General features: G+C 41.9%; 1 protein-coding gene and 1 long non-coding RNA gene across 3 annotated transcripts in view; one reads left to right on the top strand and one right to left on the bottom strand.

Moving 5' to 3' along the window:
- The window catches only part of RASGEF1B (RasGEF domain family member 1B), a 562,649-nt gene that overhangs the window by 264,325 nt on the left and 279,378 nt on the right, over positions 1–18,946 (bottom strand). The gene's annotated exons all lie outside the window — the stretch shown is intronic.
- Positions 9,497–18,059, top strand: LOC122478734. The gene is made up of 3 exons (XR_006296158.1): positions 9,497–9,976; positions 10,984–11,051; positions 17,364–18,059. It is a non-coding gene; the product is annotated as an uncharacterized LOC122478734 (long non-coding RNA).

Below are 18,946 nucleotides of genomic sequence, written 5' to 3'. Positions count from 1 at the left end.
CCTAGAGTATTTTGCAATGGGATGGCAGTATCCATGAAACTCTGGTACTCCACTGTCTCATGGCAATACTGAAGTTATCAGGCTTACAGGTGAGTTTCGTATTTCTCTTTTACATAAATACAAATCTTCTGATGTGCTCTGCAATATAAGAGATTGCTACCCCTGTAAGGTATCTAGAAGGTATTTTTTCAAAACAATAAATCCACTAATTCATTTTTTTAAAAATGTAATTCTATTTTCCTTTAAAATCTACCCCTCCATAATGGAGGAGTGTTTTTACAATGAATTTAGAAATTGCTTTTTTTTAAAAAAAGAGAACATTTTGAAAACAGATGTCTGGAAATATTCCCATGATTACGTGATCTTGTTGCCTGAAAACACTATGTCTCACTTAAAATATTCTCTTATCTGCTCTTTTTAAAGATTTACATCTATTTTCAGTCTCTCAAATGAAGACATTTTGTGGGGTTTGAACCTGTTTATTAAAAGTTTAGGGATTTGACATCATCTGATTAGTTTCAAGAGTAACTGATTGACAAATTTAAATGTCATGTGGAAATTAGCTGAACGAGATAAAAAAATTATTTTGCATAATTAGTAAATGAGATAGGAAAATAAAAGAATGTCCTGATTTAGTAAGCCTAATCAAGGATGTTTTCTTAAATAAGATCTTTGGCAATATGAATGGAATAATGTCTACTGGCCTGCAAAACCTAGCATGAATTTAAAATATATGTAAATATATGTAATAAGTTTCCCCCCAAGTTTTTAAATTCTAGTTAGCCAATATATGGTGTAATATTAGTGTCAGGTGTAGGATTTAGTGATTCAACCCTTACATACAACCCTTGGGGCTCATCACAACAAGTGCAATTTTAGAAGAATCCTAACACATTGGAAAAGCATCTTAAACACCAACACTTAATCAAATCTAAAAGAAATCTAGCTGTTCTGACCACAAAAGTCATAATCCAGAAGCAATTACTCCTTTGGTGACTAACCCTGACTATAGGAGCAGCGCACACAGGAGGAAACACTGTGGCTTCTACACTTCTAGCCTAGAAAATCCTCGCCTAGAGAGTCACAGCAAATGTCTTTCTTTCATCCACAATGTCCTCCCTTTCCTTGCATGAGAGAACAGAGAACTCAGTACCAGGAGGCGACCTGTCACCGCAGTCAACACAGACCAAAACTGGCGTCACTGACATAGGCGGAGGGGGAATCTGTTGCCAAGGTCTAAGCATTATCGCAAAGCATCGGGAGTTGTCATGACCCTGACACTGCATAATGATTCCTCCACAGCTCTTCAGGGTGCTGGGAGAGGGGAGAAATCAATGGATGGTTCTTGGAGTCCTCATCTTGGATCAAGCCCTAGTTCCTTCCTCATGTAAAAGTCACTTGGTAATGATTCATCAAGAGTCAAATGCCCTAGTCTGTGTTCCTGAGAATAAAAATCAATACCCTTGTCAATGAGTTTATTCTCTTGCCAGGGCTGATGAACATGGATATTCCCAATTCTTCTCAGAGTTTCATTGCCCCTTGCCTCCCCAACCCCCACACAACCGTTTTTCTTTGTCTCCTCACAAATACAAAGAGAAAAAAACTACTTCTTAAATTTCAGCCTCTATTATGTGAACATCTGTGAGCAAATAAACTGTGAGTGTGGCTTCCATCTCTTTCCCTGCTTGGGACCCCACATTTCACTTCCAACCCATTGAGACCCAGTGCACCTGGCAGAGATGAGCTGGTACTCAGTGGGGTGGCTTTAAATCCATAAATGATTCAAAGGCAATAAACAAAATAAGAACTGAGAGAAGAGACAGTATTTAGGAGATTAGCACCTTAGGCCACAATTTAGGAAATTATTTTTCAATCTCAAAAGAGCTGATAATGCAGGGATGAAATTTTTCCTGAATGTTATTAGAATAATCCTTGTCATTTTCTATTTTGAGTCCACATTAGCTATTATTAATAGTGCTGTAGGAACTTAACCAAAATGGTACACTGGAAATTCTAGTAAGCACTATAAATATAAACATACATAAATTTTTATTTATTTTTTAAAAGTTGATTTAAACTTTTTTTAAAACATTTTATTTTTGAGAGACAGAGAGAGACAGAGCACAAGTGGGAGAGGAGCAAGAGAAAGAGAGGGAGATACAGAATCCGAAGCAGGCTCCAGGCTCTGAGCTGTCAGCACAGAGACCGACGTGGGGCTCGAACTCACGAACCATGAGATCACGACCTGAGCCGAAGTCAGACACCTAACCGACTGAGCCATTCAGGTGTCCCAACAAATATAAAATTTTAAATAAGATAACATCTTTGTCTCAGAAAATACATTTCAAACGATCTTGATAATATGTTTTGGAGAAGTTATTTTCCACAGTATGCTCCCAGGCCCCTAGTGCATAAATCGAGGAACAATAGAGGTACTGAGAACACCCTAGTCTGTTGGGGTCTGGTCACTTTTCCTTTAAGATAAATTTGGAAATTTTCCGGCAGAGCCAAAAATAAGTCACCCTAAATGTCTATAGAGTCAGTGAGGCTCACTCCTTTGCTTCCCAGCATGCTAACACCAGATCTGAAAAAGAAACCTAGGGCTTTGGATATGACAGTATAAATAACCAGTTTCTGAAGATGGCCAGCTTCCGGAGGGCGTGATGTTGTCATCAGGGCAGCGGCCACCTTACGAGGGGTTAGATCCTAATTATCCACCTCCGTGTCTTTTAAAGCTTCTTGTAAAAGCAGATACTTTATTTAAAGAGCTATGAAGAAAAATCTTTCAAATTCAGGACTGAGAATCTCCCAATTCATTCTCATTTGTACTCAAGAGTGTCCAAAGGCAGTGTGGCTGTCTCCGGCTTGAAAAGATGCAGGGTTCAGCAGAAAGAGGTATCCAGACTATGCGGGAGCAGCAGACAAGCAGAGTAGCCCTGGGTCCCTTGTCTCTGCTCTCGTTCTCAGGCAGTGCTCTCTTATAATAATAATAATAATAATAATAATAACAATAACAATAATAATAATAAAATATATAATATGAATAAGCCTTTCTCTTGTGGTTGGCATGTGTTCACAAGCATGAGGGGTCACACCATCCATTTGGGTAAATACAAAAGTCTCAAACCATTGGTAGAACCCTACACGTAATTCCTATTGGGTAATGACTGTAGGAAAATCTCTGTGATTGTTCATTTGTTCATTCATGCCTGCATTTATTAAGCACATATACATGGAGCACTGATCCATGCCAACCACTATTTTTTGTGCTGAAGATCCATCTGTGAACAAAAGAGGCCCCTGTCCTCTTGATGCCTACATTCTAATGAAAGAACAGAGAACCCAAAGTGAGTTGATAAAGTAATCGCTGAATGCGATACATACTATAAGGAAATTTAAACAGAGTGGAGAGGTAGAACATAACAGAAATAACTTGCTTCGTGTGGAGTGTTCAGGGAAAGGTCTTTCTGACATTTAAGGTGACATTTAAGCATTTAAGACTTGAGGCTTAAAAAGGAGCCAACTGTACAAAAGCCAGGGGAAGAACATTCCAGACAGAGAGAGGAGCAGGTTCCAAGGCCCTGAGGCAGCAGAGCACTGAGCCAAGGCCAGGAGCTTAGAGCTGGGAGACAAGAGCCAGAACTTGCAGGGAGTGGTGAGCCCCAGTCAGGCATGCACATTGTATTTTAAGGCAATGGGAAAACCTTGAAGGGTTTTAAGCAAGAAAATGACACAATCTGATTTATGTTTTCACAAAAGCTCTCTTTGGCTACTGAGTGGAAAATGGATTAGACAGGGTAAGGGTGGAAGGATGTTCCACTAAGATGCAAAAGAAGTTAAAACACAGTCTGTGCAACTAAGGCATTCACATCTGATGTGAGGCAAAGGCATGTGAGTGAAAGACCGTAGAATGGTACGTACGTGCAGTGGGCTATGTGGACCCAAAACACCATACCAGTACCACGAAGGAAAAATTGGGTTTGATCCTGTCACCTATCAAATTAAACCATGTTAAAATAAAGTCAGGTATGGGGTGCATGGGTGGCTTGGTTGGTTAAGCATTGGGCTCTTGGTTTTGGCTCAGGTTGTCATCTCATGGTTTGTGGGTTCGAGCCCCAGGTCAGGTTCTGTACTGACAGCTTAGAGCCTACTTGGGATTCTGTTTTTCTTTCTCTCTCTGCCCCTCCCTGCTCGCATGTGCTCTGAAAATAAATAAACACATTTAAAATTTAAAATAAAATCAGATAGATATATATGATATTACCTTGTATAAATAAGACTGATATTTATGCAAAAAGTAGTACAACTTGAATACCACTGAGCATTTTATCAGAAGACTCTACATATGGAGAAGCAAGAGATTTTGCTAGTGATCCCAACTTGTAAAAAGAGCCTGTTTTAATAGTTTATTTGGAAATCTTTTGTTTGGGACAGGTTCTCTTCTGACAAACTCTAGCATCAAGCTTTTTTCTGGGTGTAATGAGCCTATAACTCTGCTCCAGTGATGAACGTTGGGGGGGGGGGGGGTAAAAAAAAAAAAAAGACCTTCCCAACTACACAGAAAGATCTACCTAGATCTCAATTTGTGAGCTCAAATCTCTCAAGCCCAGGAGTTTACCAAAGATTACCAAAGTCATTTGTCATTTTCCATCTTTTATTTTAACGTTTATTTATTTTTTTTTTTTAATTTTTTTTTTTTTACGTTTATTTATTTTTGAGACAGAGAGAAACAGAGCATGAACGGGGGAGGGTCAGAGAGAGGGAGACACAGAATCTGAAACAGGCTCCAGGCTCTGAGCTGTCAGCACAGAGCCTGACGCGGGGCTCGAACTCAAGGACCGCGAGATCATGACCTGAGATGAAGTCGGCTGCTTAACCGACTGAGCCACCCAGGCGCCCCCGTCATTTTCCATCTTAAGTAGCCACCAGCAGTGAGCTCTCAGCTTCAAACAAGCAGTGAAGATCCACATGGGATGAGAGCAGTTAGGAGGTGAGAGAGGGTGTTGTGGTTGAACTGGGAGAAGGACATAAGAGGGAAATTAGGAAGCAAGGATGTCTACCTCCTTTCCCCCCACACCTTCCCCGCCTATAGCAAGGAGACTGACTAGGATGTGGCAAAAACAGTCTGGCAACAAAGCCGAGGAGGGATGGGGTATGGTGCCAGTCTGGCAAGATGAGGTTCTCCCCTTCCTTCCTTCACCATCTTCACCACCTAGTGCTGGACACATGGTGACAAGCAGGCGTGGAGGCCGTGCGGAAAGCACCACCCTGGACGTCACAGCCTGTGCACAGGTCCAGTCTGGCCACTTACCCACTGTGTGGTCTTGGGTTAGCAACTTCTTTGATCTTTAGTTTCCTCATCATAAAATGAAGACAGTACTCCTTCTTAGGTGGTTTTAAAGTTCAAAGAGGGGGGTGATTTGACTCTGTATCTACTTTCCCTTCTCTTCCTGAACCCCACTTGAGAATCTGCACTGGTCTCTGGTGCCAGGAAACCGATTCTCAAAATAGGAAAGAATATCGCTGGCCAAAGAGGCTGTGTGCGTGCGACCTGCTGAGTGGACAGTGGTTACACAGAAGAAACAAACAGATTTACGTTAGATGCTCCGAACTCAAAGAGCTCTCACGGTGCTCAAAACCACAAAGATATGCCTCCCCATTGTTGTTCTGCCATTATTAGCATCTGTCATTTCTCTGACCTGGTTACCCCACCTCTGATAAAGGATGAACAGATATTCATACCTTTGCAGATTCCCTTTCACTTCTCAATGACGTTTTTTAAGTTCCTCATTATTAATAGTTTTTATGATGGACATCAATATAAATCCCATTTAAAGAATGCTCTTAAGTTCATTTGATTAACCACCAGTCCTTTCGTATTTGTTAAAGCTGGTGCCTACAGCAATTGACAATGAAACACAGCACATGCGTGCAATCCTGTTAGCTGGAGGAAATTTTCTACCGATAGTACAATTAGGCACATATCTTTCAGAGGGTTCCCAGGGACCTCAGAGCATTTCCATGGCTTTTTATCCTCAGTTCTCCCGGGATGCATTATCCTCAATTAACTGTTCAATCTCACTGAAGTCACGTTCCAAACCGAGACTAGCCCAGGCAAAATGCTTAGTCCCTTTTCTCTGTTAGCAATGCAGCCAGTGCAGACTATAGGAATTTGAGTCTTGGTGCCACGATTTACAAATTATCCTGGGCATGGTACTAACTCTGTAAAATGGAGACAATATTAGCATCTACTTCATTTGGGCTGTTACGAAGAGGAAATTAATTAATACCTGTAAAATGTTTAGACCGGTGCCTTGGCACACACGCAGCTCCCAGGGAACGCTAGCTATTATTACTAGACAATAAGGTGAAGAGACTTGCATCCCCTGTCGAGTATGGACAGCTGCATACAGCACAAGAAAACACTGTACGTGGCCCCCTGCCTCCCCTCGACCATAAATCTCAAGTAATAAATGATGTTCATTTTGAATGCTTGATTCAAAACAATCTGTAAATATACACTTTTGTAAGCATCCCAGACAAGCGTCCGGGCAATGCGTGTCTTCCACACTCAGGATGGCCTATCTTGGGGCTCTCACCCTCTGCCCTCAGTACAAGAAACGAGAATGGCAGGCCAAGGTGTGCCGGGAGCGCTCCCTCCCTGAGTGACAGCTGGTGCTGTCAAAAGTTGTTACTGCTGGTGCGCACAGACCTTCTGGCAAAGCCGGGCGGAACAGAAGAACCGCAGTCTCCCTGCCCACCTGTCAGCCTTGTCCAGGAACAGCAGAGAAATTTGCTCTTTTCTTCCTTCAAAGGCTCCAGCAAGCCCCAGTGCCTTCATTAATGCTAGCCTCTTCAATCCTGGCCTGCCTCCTCACCCTCCCTGAATACATACTCTCCAACCTATTCTTCCAAGAAGGGGATTAGCCCAATTAATCTCTGGACAAATGTCAAGGAGTCTGGGGGAGGGGGTGCCTTTCAAGTGCCTTGCTCCAAACAGCGAGGAAGACCAGACATGCGCTGAGGCGCACGGCACACGGGTGAGCCTGAGCAGCTGCCAGCACAATGGCACTGAGGTCCTCTTAATCTCGGGCTTAGCCACCAAGGGGCTCACTGTCTTGCCAGGCTGCCCGGACAGACCACAGGCACAGGCATGGGAGCTCTGCTCTCACCATCTGGGACAGTAGTCGTGAAGGACGGAGGCTGGACTGGAATCCATTTTTGAAGCAAGCACTTCCCTCCTCTCCTCTCCTCTCCTCTCTCAAGGATCTGTATCCCACTCTCCTCTTCTTGCCCCTTCTCTCTCAGCCCACCACCTTCCCCACCAAAGCAAATGAAAATTTCCTGGGTTCAAAGCAGGAAATTGAGAAGGCAAAAAAGCTGTCATCAGGGGAGCTGTCAGGAGGGTAGAAGGGGAGGGAATTCTCATTACACACACACACACACACACACACACACACACACACACACACACACACATAGTTATTATTCTACCCAAAAACCATAGGTTTCACTGGCCTAGTCCACAGAACTTTGGGGAAAGTCCTAGGAGTATCTTTTCTTTGCCAGAATTCCCAGGAAGACCTCATCTAGTCTATCCAAAGGAGTTAATATTCTTGTAATAATTCTCTGACATAGAGGTTTGCCAATTGTTCCATAAAGTCATTCCAACTTTTTAATTTATAAGACATTCTCTAGTTTATTCTCTCTCCCTCTCCTTCCCTCTCCCTCTCCTACTCCTTCTCTCTATCTGTAGCCAGCAAAACCTCTTAACCAGCAGGCTATTAAACAACACTTCCACATGCTGCAGTCCAATGATTCAGTAATTAATTTTCATAATGATGATCTGGAAGGACTTCTAGAGCCCCCTGGAAGATCCTAGAATTATTTCCACCCCACTGGTCGTGCATATGCTTTGGGTGGAACAGTCAGCCTGGGTGTCTCGTCCCCGGCGGTGCCACTTACTGGCCATGTGACCTTGGCAGGTTACTTAACCTCTGCCTGTCATCTGTAACATGGGGATACAAAGTTTATTGAGAAAGGTAATAGCTAACACTCTCGTTATGAAATGTGTCCTATGAACCAGACGCTGTGATAAATGATTTACCTGAATTATCTTATTTCACTCTCACAACAACTGCTGAGTTGATATTAAGTCTATTTCATTATAGTCTCATTTGTTCAACATTAGCAATACATGTACGCCATCTATAGTGACTGTTAACCAGAATCTCTGGTTAATGGAAATACCTTATTGCCTCGCTCTGTTAGATGACAAAGACAGTCTACTTCAGAGTTACAATTATCATCCAAAACTCTGGTATTATGCTTTTGAAATCAGAATTTTTTGGGGGAGAGACTGTAGAAAGACAATATGACTAATACAATAAATATAACACACTGATTTGGGGCAGCATCCTGCAACTGAACACATTAAAATTTTGGTAAAAAACATACGAATATTCTCCCTAAAGAGGACAAAAAGAGCTTCACATCATCTCGAAACAGGTTTTATTGCCAAACCTAGATCAAGATAGGTAAAAATTTTGCCATCAAATGAGTTAGGAAAGAAAAAAATAGACTTGTTGTTTTTGTTTGGGTTTCAGAATTTCAGATAAGGGATTGTGAACTTTACTACACAAAAACACCAGATAAAGAAGCGAAATGCTCGTCTCAGTTCGGACAGTACCTGCTGTGTGATCCTGGGCAAATCACCAAACCTCTCTGGTTTCGGATTCATCTACAAAATGGGTGATTACTACTGCCTCCCAAGTTATGCAGAAGTAGCTATGAAGATCAAGTGAGATAGAATTCATCAAAGGATTTTGAAAAAGTGAAGTGTTTAGGGAATTCAAGCTGCTTATTATCTTTTAAAGATTATTATACTTTTAATTATGCACTACGGTTTCCTGTTTGTAAGGCAGAGTATTGCCTGCACAGGAAGGGTTCCCACTTAAATCTCTTTCTTGCTTCTTAACATCAATAAAGATCAGCACATGCATGATGACTGCACTACGGCAATCTTTTTCTGGCTTAATCTGTAAGAATCACCTCCAGAAAGTAATGAAAAGCTGCTATGTCAAATCACTGCAGTCACTAAACACCCAAAAGACCTTTTGTGCTTTGAGAAGCAGGCTGTTCAAGGGTCAGGTTGTTCCTAACTTGATTTCACAACTTTTTGTAAAAATCTGCTCTTGTCTCCCTTTCTGTATGGTGTATGGAGAGAGCACCGGCCTGGGAGTCTTACCGTTCACCCTCACCTCTAATATTCCATGTGATCTAGGACACATCACAGCACCTCCTTAGACGAGCACCAAGTCAGCTGGGCCTAGTTAGACCTTGGATGGCAAAAAACAAAACAAAACAAAACAAAACAAAACAAAACAAAACACCCAGCTTACTGCTGCTATTTGGTAGTTCCCCCCTCCCTCCCCCCACCCCCCACAACAGAAGGTTTTCTTCTCTGGGTATTCAAACCCTGCTTGTCCCTACCACACACTCCTGGCTCGCTGATGCTGTCTTTGCACTGATGTCAATCCCCTGCTGCTGATGTCAGCCCAGCTGTGACAGCTGAGTCCAATGCCACCCACAGTTGACCCGGTGAGTCACATCTGCCTGCTTTCCCCTTGCCAAAGACCCCCTCAGAAGCCCAGGGCAGAGCCCATGACCTGCTTCCCTCTTTGCATCTCTATGCTTTTTGAGCTTGAGGAGTCTCCATGGCTGAGTGATTTGTCCCATTAGCCATGGTTCTATAAAATTAACCGTGAATGTTCTCCAGTGTCCGTGGCAACCCTTCTCCCAGGGAGCAATTATGACTATAAGCTATCCTCTTTTGATGCTAACTTGTGGAAACAGAGCCTTTCTGGCCACTAAAATGCAGTGGGGCTGGTGTCTCCTAAGAAAGAAAATGTCCTAAATGCTCTCTTCCATAGAAAAGGAAGACACACAGAGGATCCCTGACTGTATAATAAAGCTGGTAATTATTCTCAATAACTGAAGGGCATTCTGTGGTGGAAAACCCCAAGGTCTATGACATGTATGAAAGTGGGAGTATAAATGTAACACAGAGAAAACTCAGAAGCTGAACTTTATCCTCAAGGAGGCTGCAATCTAACAGAGGAGACACATCTATAAAATAGATGATTATATTACTTTCTACTCACTATATAAAATAATATGTAGGCACTATGATAAAGATAGCCACAGGTTGCTATGGGAAATCTAACAGTGCTTAGCCCATCCTGGTCCAGGGAAGGCCTCTTGGAGGAGGTGACTTTTTTCTTTTAAGTTACTTAAACTCTGGATCTCAGTTTTCTCATTTTTAGTGTAATTTAGAATACCTAGATCTACATTTGTGGTGAAAAATCCAGCATATAGATTTAAGTTACCATAGCATTCTTAGCTCAGTAAATAATAGTTACTCAACCATGACCTTCTGGTCTTTCATATGGATGTAGAGCTAATGTTCTTAAAGCACAAAACCCTTTTGGGGGCACCTGGTGGCTCAGTCAGTTAAGCATCCAACTCTCGGTTTCGGCTCAGGTCATGATCTCATGGTTTGTGAGTTCAAGCCCTGCATAGGGCTCTCTGCTGCCAGCATGGAGCCTGCTTCAGATCCTCTGTCTCCCTGTATCTCTGCCTCTCTCTCTTTCTCTCTCTCTCTCTCAAAAATAAACAGGTAAACATTAAAAAAGAAAGAAAGAAAACCCTTTGTACCCAAACATCCCACCAAGAATTTCTTGGCATATGTCATTTCCTATTGTTGTTTGAAGACATCCCAGAGTCTGAAGATGGACTGATAATTGTTCTGGTCTGAAGACAGACTGATAAATGTTCTGAGCAGCTTTGTTTTTCAGTAACTTCCAGCAAACAAGTTCTTTGAGGTCAGAGAACAAGCTGGGTTTCTAAATACACTTTTTTCTTTCTCCCTCTCTCCTCGCCACCGTGTCTGGAACTCTGTCATGGTTCTCTTTTGACTGGAAGAAATATGTTAGTGCTCAAAACTTGTACTGTGCAGTGGCTGCCCAATGGCTACAGAAGACATCAGTAAGGTAACTAAGTAGATTAAGTGGCTGGGAGCTAGAAGACTGAAGCAGTTTTCACACCAAATCAATTATTCAACACGTATTGGCTCTGTACGAGGTAGTGCGGCAGATGATCAAGAGTAAGAAATAGTTCTTCTCTTAAGGAGTTTGTGATCTACTTGGAAAGACAAGGCTAACGCAATTGGAGAAATTAAAGCGTAATAAAACCCAGTAAAATGAAGAAGTACAAGATCATGGGAAGTAGGCACACCGTAAGAGTTTGAAGGAAAACAAGTTACTTAGGAGGAATTGGACAGCAAGTGGCACTCAGGCTGTGAAAGATATATGGGGAGGATTTGAACAGTGCCGGTGTGGGTGCAGGTGAGAGGACCAGCAGAAGTGAGGACAATGAGGTAAGAAAAGGCAGGCATGAGATCACGCCTCAGGGCAGCACATAGACCAGCCCTATTGCAGGGCAGGGGTATGCGAGGTATGAGAACCACCCTTCAAGGCTTGCTCCTGACCCCAGGTGAATCTGAGGGGGTTAATTACCTCACCCCTTGCCGGGCCCTGGACAAATTCTTACCCTTTAAGGGTATTTTAGAAATCTAAAAATACTGTCGAGCCCTATTGATTTTTTGCTATCCTAAGCATCCTTCAGTGTTTTCAGACCACATACATTCTAGCCTGTGATTTATTCCTATAAACAGTCTAAAAAATTAAGTCTAAAATTATGGCAAAGTCCAAAGCCTTTAATCTTACATGTGGGACTTACCAATAATTTAAGAGTGTCCATATCATGATTCTGAGTTAAACTCAAGATGAGGAATAAAGTTCTCAAGAGTGGTCAGAGCTTGGTGGCCCCATGGATCTACTGAGGACTCCCAAAGGAACGAAGCTTTAGTAGTCACATAAAAGGGCTTTTTTTTTTAATGTGCTACTTCAAGGCCTAATAATTCCATTTCCGGACACATGCAGGATATTGACCCTCAAAATCATCCCGCAATAAGTCATCAATCCAACTGAACTAAAACAGGGCTGTGGCAAACCCCATTATGATACTGATGATCCAAGAGGGATCACCTCTATAAAAAGGGGTTTACCTTTCCTAGAGAGTTATGAAGGTACCATAACATGACAATAGAAAAGGTACATATGAACTTAGAAGTGCTAGGACTTTGATTTCATTGGTAGATTTATACTATTGAGCTTAATATTGTGATATATATTGGGGCACCTGGGTGGCTCAGTCGGTTGAGCATCCAACTCTTGATTTCAGTTCAGGTTATGATCCCAGATTTGTGGGATCAAGCCCCGCATCGGGTTGTGCACTGAGTGTGGAGCTTGCTTGGGATTTTCTCTCTCTTTCTCTCTGTCTCTCCCTCTGCCCCTCTCCCCCACTTGTGCATACTCTCTCTTAAATAAATAAGTTAATTACTTAATTAAATTTAAAAAGAAAAAAAATTGTGATATATAGCCTATATGGTCCTTTGTTTCCACACACATACACACACGTACATTTATACTGAACTCTATCAGTTAGGGCCTAAACAAGAAAGAAGAAATTAGTTTATTTTTAATGCAGAGAACTGATTTTATAGGTGATGGAATCTGGAAGCCAAACAGCAGGCAATGGGGCAATCCAGAGATGAGTAAGGGCAGGAAGTTCTACCATCCCCTGGCTAGAGAGACCAAGGGAAGGGATAATGTTAGTGGAACCTAGAGGCAGAGCCACCAAGTAGAAGCTAGAACCATGGCCAGACAGTCCCATGGGAGCTAGAGCCATAGAGAAGGCACAGCCCAAGGCAGAGAAATGGAAGAAATACCCTGACTTCTCTCCCCACTGCCACCCAACATCTCTACCAGTGCCTCCCAATGCCCAAACCCAAGAAGAAACCACTGGACAGGAAACGCTAGGAATAGCAGCTGCTGGAGTCAGTCTTCTGCAATACAGAACACAACGCAGGAAGGGTGAGATGGGATCCAAGGCCAGTGGGGCCCGAGACCTACCCAGGACTCCACATAATAACCATGAGGATTAAATGAGGCATCATATAAATGCATCCATCACAAGCCTCAGATATAGTGAGCTTTCAATAAAAGTTTGTTTAATAATACAGCATCGTCCGCATGGAGGGCCTGATGACTCACAACGTTACCAAACCTATAGGTACAAAGGCTGCTTATTATTTTTATTTTTCAGAAATAGATTTTTAAAAGAGAAAGGAAACTTCAGCAAAAATGTATCACCACTTTCCAAAGGAGAAGCTGCAGATGGTATTTATGATTTTCACTGAAGCATCTCAGTTAAATTAATTACTTGTCTATTAAATTCTTAAACTGGCAGCTCTTATTTTCTAATGTGATCACTTCATGCAGAAACCAACAGCCAATTAAATCAGAACAAATGACTAGCTGATCTCTAAGGTTGCTTCTGACTCTACCGTCTAAGATTACTCAGTTACATCGATGGCAAAATGATGAAAGGATTTGAGGTAAGTTCTGCCCTGAGTCAGTTCCAAGTGTCATCTGAATCAGTATCAGGAATAATATGTTCTTCCAAAAATCTCAAATACACACTGGGCAAAGTAGAAGGTATTTTAATTCTCTCAGCTTTGAAAGAGCACTTTTCTAAGGTGATTTACTTGAGAAAGGCACTTTTCTATACTATAAATGGACACTGAAGAGACCTACAGTTTGTTTTAGGTTTTTTTCTGTTCATCATGCAAACATTTATGTGTTCTGGATATAATTCGGTTTGGGTTTCTTCTTCATGAAGTAACTGGGGAACAACAGTTGGTGACTAGTGATGTTCTCTACAATACAGGGCCATAATAATAGGTCTTATTCACGTGGTGTTTTTAATTCATGCCTGGTATTGTTCTAAACACTTTACATATATAGACTAATTTAATGTTCCTGACAAACTTATGATGTAGGTACTGTTATAGTTGCCATTTTACAGATAAGGAAACTGATGCAGAGATGTTACACCTTTCTCTGGTCACAAAGCTTATACGTGGGAAAGCAGAGATCCAGCCCTGGAAGTCTAGCTCTAGAAACTATGCTCTTTCTTAATCATGATGCCATACTGAGAAGGAAAAGAAAGGATATGCACATTCTTTTTTTTTTTTTAATGTGTATCAATTTTTGAGAGAGAGAGAGAGAGAGTACAAGTGGGGGAGGAGCAGAGAAGGAGGAACAGAGGAACCAAGGCAGGCTCTGCACCAACAACGGAGAGCCCAACGTGGGGCTCGAGCTCACAAACCGCGAGATCATGATCTGAGCCTAAGTCGGATGCTCAACTGACTGAGCCACCCAGGCGTCCCAAGAAAAGATTCACACATCCTAACAAGGAAAATAACAGGTCATTTTCCTCTTACTTTTATAAGGATACCTTTCTGGACTGGCTCCCACCTACCCTGCCCGCCTTACCTTGTCCACCAATCCCTCTCCCCACTCCAACCACAAAAGGCTTCCATTCATTCTCATTCTCCCCAAGCTCCCACCCGCAAGGCCCTTGCAGTGCCATTCCCTCTGCCTCAAGTGCACATTTGTCCCGTTTCAGCTGGTGAAGCTCTTTTGTGCCCTGGATCTCCAAGCAAGCTCTCCCTGGCTACTTTAAACTCGGATTATAGGCTCCCACAGTACAGAACGCCTCTCTTTCCTAGCCCCTATTAGAGTTACAATTTGACATTTTGTTTGCATGATTTGTGTCTGCTTAGCTTCCTAGAGTATCCCCAGTGTCTGGAACATAATGCAGGTTCAATAAATACTTATTGACTGACTTACTGATTAAAATTTGTCTGCTCCCTAGAGTGGGAGCTCCATGAAGGAGGAAACCATGTGTGTTTATGCTTCTGCTGAATCCTCAGCACCCAGTTAAATGCCTGGCACATAGATGATACCTCTGGGGAGATATGTAAACTAGAGAACAGCTTTATTATCTTTATGGCAATTATTGAAATTTCCTATGACCCTTTTAAAAAAAAAATAAACCTTTGATTGTGATGATTTCCAAACCTCAATATGGCCAGAATACAGAGATTTCACCACTCTGCCCATGTGCCCTCAAATCAGTGCCACTGAGTCTACTCCCATGGCCATCCCTCGCCCCTCCAATGTTCACCCTGGACTGCCCATGTATTTCTAACAAGTACAATTCTTGGGGCAGGGCGGGGGAGAGCAATTGCCAAAAAGCAAAAAGACTGACCCAGACAACTTCTCACAACTTAACTTTTCTTTAAGTGAAAAGAATGATAAAGAAGCCTCCCTCCTCTTTCTCTGATGGTCCATAGGATGGTTTTCCATGGCTTTGGGACCTGTCATCATTGTCATAGCCCCTTTTGAAAGCTATAATCACCTGCTGTCACTGCGCTCAATCATTACAACTGAAAGAAATCAAAGCTCTCTACCTCGATTTTAGGATATGGCAACCTGCCTTCCCCATATCAGTAGGAGGCAGAACTTGGTCACTCAGGGTTGGAAACCATCCCTGACCCCTGACCCAAGGGAAGCACAGGTCTTGGAACTCTGGCATTCCAGTTTGGAAAGGTTACTGACCTCTGGCCTGGAAAGCATGCAGCCGCCTCAACCCACTGCCGGAGTCAGTGATTACGGCAGATTCCTGCCACTCCTCTCTTCTCTGAGCTAAGACTGTCTTGGAAATAGCTAGACAGATAAAGGAATTGCTAGCAAAAACTAGCAGGCAATCTTTTTACAAAAAAAAGACCCTTTAAACAAGCCAGATACAAAAATCATACTATATGATTCTACTTATATGAGGTACCTAGTCAACTTCATAGAGACAGAAAGTAAAGTGGTGGTTGCCAGGAGGTTAAAACGGGAAACAGAGTTATTGGTTAAAGGGTACAAAGTTTCAGTTTGGGATGATGAAAAGTTCTAGAGATGGATGGTGGTTATAGCTGCACAACAGTGTGAATATACTTAATGCCATTAAGCTGTACATATAAAAAATGGAAATGTTATGCTATATATATTTTACTCCATTAAAAAAAAAACATGAGCTTTATAGGGCTTGGCCTGGACATTTTAATATCTTTCAATCCTTTCCTCTATTTTCTGGCCAGCAATTCCTAAGGTTAAAACAAGCAAACAAGAAATTTGTAAGACCTTTCCTCTTGAGTGATTTCCTTTGTCATATTTCTACTACCTCTCAACATGGAGGCTTTACAAAAAAGAATTATTGGGACCTCATGAAGATAAACAGCTTCTGCACAGCAAAGGAAACAATCAACAAAACTAAAAGGCAATTGACAGAATGGGAAAAGATATTTGCAAATGACATATCAGACAAAGGCCTATTATCCAAAATCTATAAAGAGCTCACTAAACTCCACACCCAAAAAACAAATAATCCAGTGAAGAAATGGGCAGAAAACATGAATAGACACTTCTCTAAGGAAGACATCCAGATGGCCAACAGGCACATGAAAAGATGTTCAACGTCGCTCCTCATCAGGGAAATACAAATCAAAACCACACTGAGATACCACCTCACACCAGTCAGAGTGGCTAAAATGAACAAATCAGGAGACTATAGATGCTGGAGAGGATATGGAGAAACGGGAACCCTCTTGCACTGTTGGTGGGAATGCAAACTGGTGCAGCCCCTCTGGAAAACAGTGTGGAGGGTCCTCAAAAAATTAAAAGTAGATCTACCCTATGATCCAGCAATAGCACTGGTAGGAATTTACCCAAGGGATACAGAAGTACTGATGCATAGGGGCACTTGTACCCCAATAGCAGCACTTTCAACAATAGCCAAATTATGGAAAGAGCCTAAATGTCCATCAACTGATGAATGGATAAAGAAATTGTGGTTTATATACACAATGGAATACTATGTGGCAATGAGAAAGAATGAAATATAGCCTTTTGTAGCAATGTGGATGGAACTGGAGAGTGTTATGCTAAGTGAAATAAGTCATACAGAGAAAGACAGACACCATATGTTTTCACTCTTATGTGGATCCTGAGAAACTTAATAGAAGTCCATGGGGGAGAGGAAGAAAAAAAAAAGAGGTTAGAGAGGGTGAGAGCCAAAGCATAAAAGACTCTTAAAAACTGAGAACCGAGGGTTGATGGGGGGTGGGAGGGAATGGAGGGTGGGTGATGGGTATTGAGGAGGGCACCATTTGGGATGAGCACTGGGTGTTGTATGGAAACCAATTTGACAATAAATTTCGTATTTAAAAAAAAAATGGAGGCTTTAACATGATGATTTCCTTATCAATCAGACTATGCTGCCAATCCAAATAACCCCAAAATTCAGTAGCTTCAAATAACAAAGGATTACTTCTTGTTCTCTCTACATAGCCCAAGCAGAACCATAGGAAGATTTCCTCAGGGACCAGGGCTGATGGAGCAGCACCCACCATGCGAGCAGAAAGGCAAGCCTTGCAACACTCGGCCTTCAGAGCTTCAGCTTCCTGTCCATGTGCACCTGGCTGGCCAAAGCAGTCATAAGACCACGCCTAATTCAAGGGAATTGTGGGGAAGTGCAATTCCAACAAGTGCCTGGAGGGCAAGCAAGCTGTGGAGTGCCCTGTGAACACTACAATGTCCTTCTGACCACTACAGCCTCTTTCTAGGTTTTGCTCATATCTTTGCATTATTTCCAAAATTCATTTTAGTGATAACTTATAGTATAGCGTAATATATGTAATTATACAGATATCATTATATAAATTATGATATATATTGTAACCAGAAGGAAACAAAACCTGGTCTCCCCATCAAAGGACATCTCCAGCATTCAGCCACATGCTTCTTGCCCATGGTTCAAGGAGAGCGGCACATGGCTGCTCTGCCAACCAATGAATGAGACTGAGCATCGCCTCTTCTCCTCACCTTCTCAAGTCCGGTCGAATCTTGAGCCCAGAAATTAGAAGAGCCCAACAGCATAAAAAGACTTTATGCCACCTGCTTTATTTGAGGAGGTTAAAAAAAAATTGATCTTGGCATCAGAGGAATACAAGACTCAAAAGGAAATAAACTGATCTTTCAGATTTATTTATTCTAGGCTTTCTGGCCTCAAAAGACCCTGAGGAGGTTGAAACAGATTTTAGATGTGCTAGAGATTCCATAAATTCACATGGACAGCCTTCACCTGCTGATACTGTGAGTTCAAGTGCAGAGACCCAGGAAAGAGTCCCTGACCATTCTATAATGGCCAGATACACACCACTGTGACAGAAGAGCCATCCCATCTAGGCCCTCAGAAGAACATGGCAAGCTTAGGCAGTAAACCCTTACACTGAAATGACAAGATTTCTCAGAGTCTAGGCATCACATTAATGTGCAGGATAGAAGTTAGTAGAAGACATGTACATGGGGACCCTTATATAGACACATCAAATGCAATTTAACAGAACCTTCATTTGCTGTCCTCCTGTCCTCTCTGTTTATTACTTTGTGGTATACAGCCAATGTTAGAAAAACTCAGGTATCCTCATGCCTCATATCTTCATTCGATGAATCCATGAATTGGTAGACAGAGAAACCCTGACTGGCTCTGTTTTGCATTACTTACTAATAACTTTGGGAAGATTTTCAAGTATCTCTGGCAGATTGAGCAAAATGCTATCACAACCATTAGCTCAAACAGAAAAGGAACAGTATAAAGTATAAAATCCAGTTTCAATGTTGACAAAATAGCAGCACCAATGGCATGAGTCAGCACATGAGCATATTCAGCAGCTCTTTAATTTTTATTGCTGTTGTTCTCTTCTTGTGATTAATCAGATTGCATACAGAAACATCTCAATCCCCAGTGATAAAGTCAGCTATTGTTTGAGTACATGTATGCATCGGCAAACTCTTCGAGAAAGATTCATTTTTAAATAAATCAACAACAAAAAATTGCTCATCTGTACGATTACTAGGATTCAGATTTAGAA

This window comes from Prionailurus bengalensis, chromosome B1 (assembly GCF_016509475.1).
Source record: "Prionailurus bengalensis isolate Pbe53 chromosome B1, Fcat_Pben_1.1_paternal_pri, whole genome shotgun sequence".
In the NCBI taxonomy this organism is placed as follows: Eukaryota; Metazoa; Chordata; class Mammalia; order Carnivora; family Felidae; genus Prionailurus; species Prionailurus bengalensis.
This window is presented reverse-complemented; position numbering and strand designations above follow the sequence as displayed.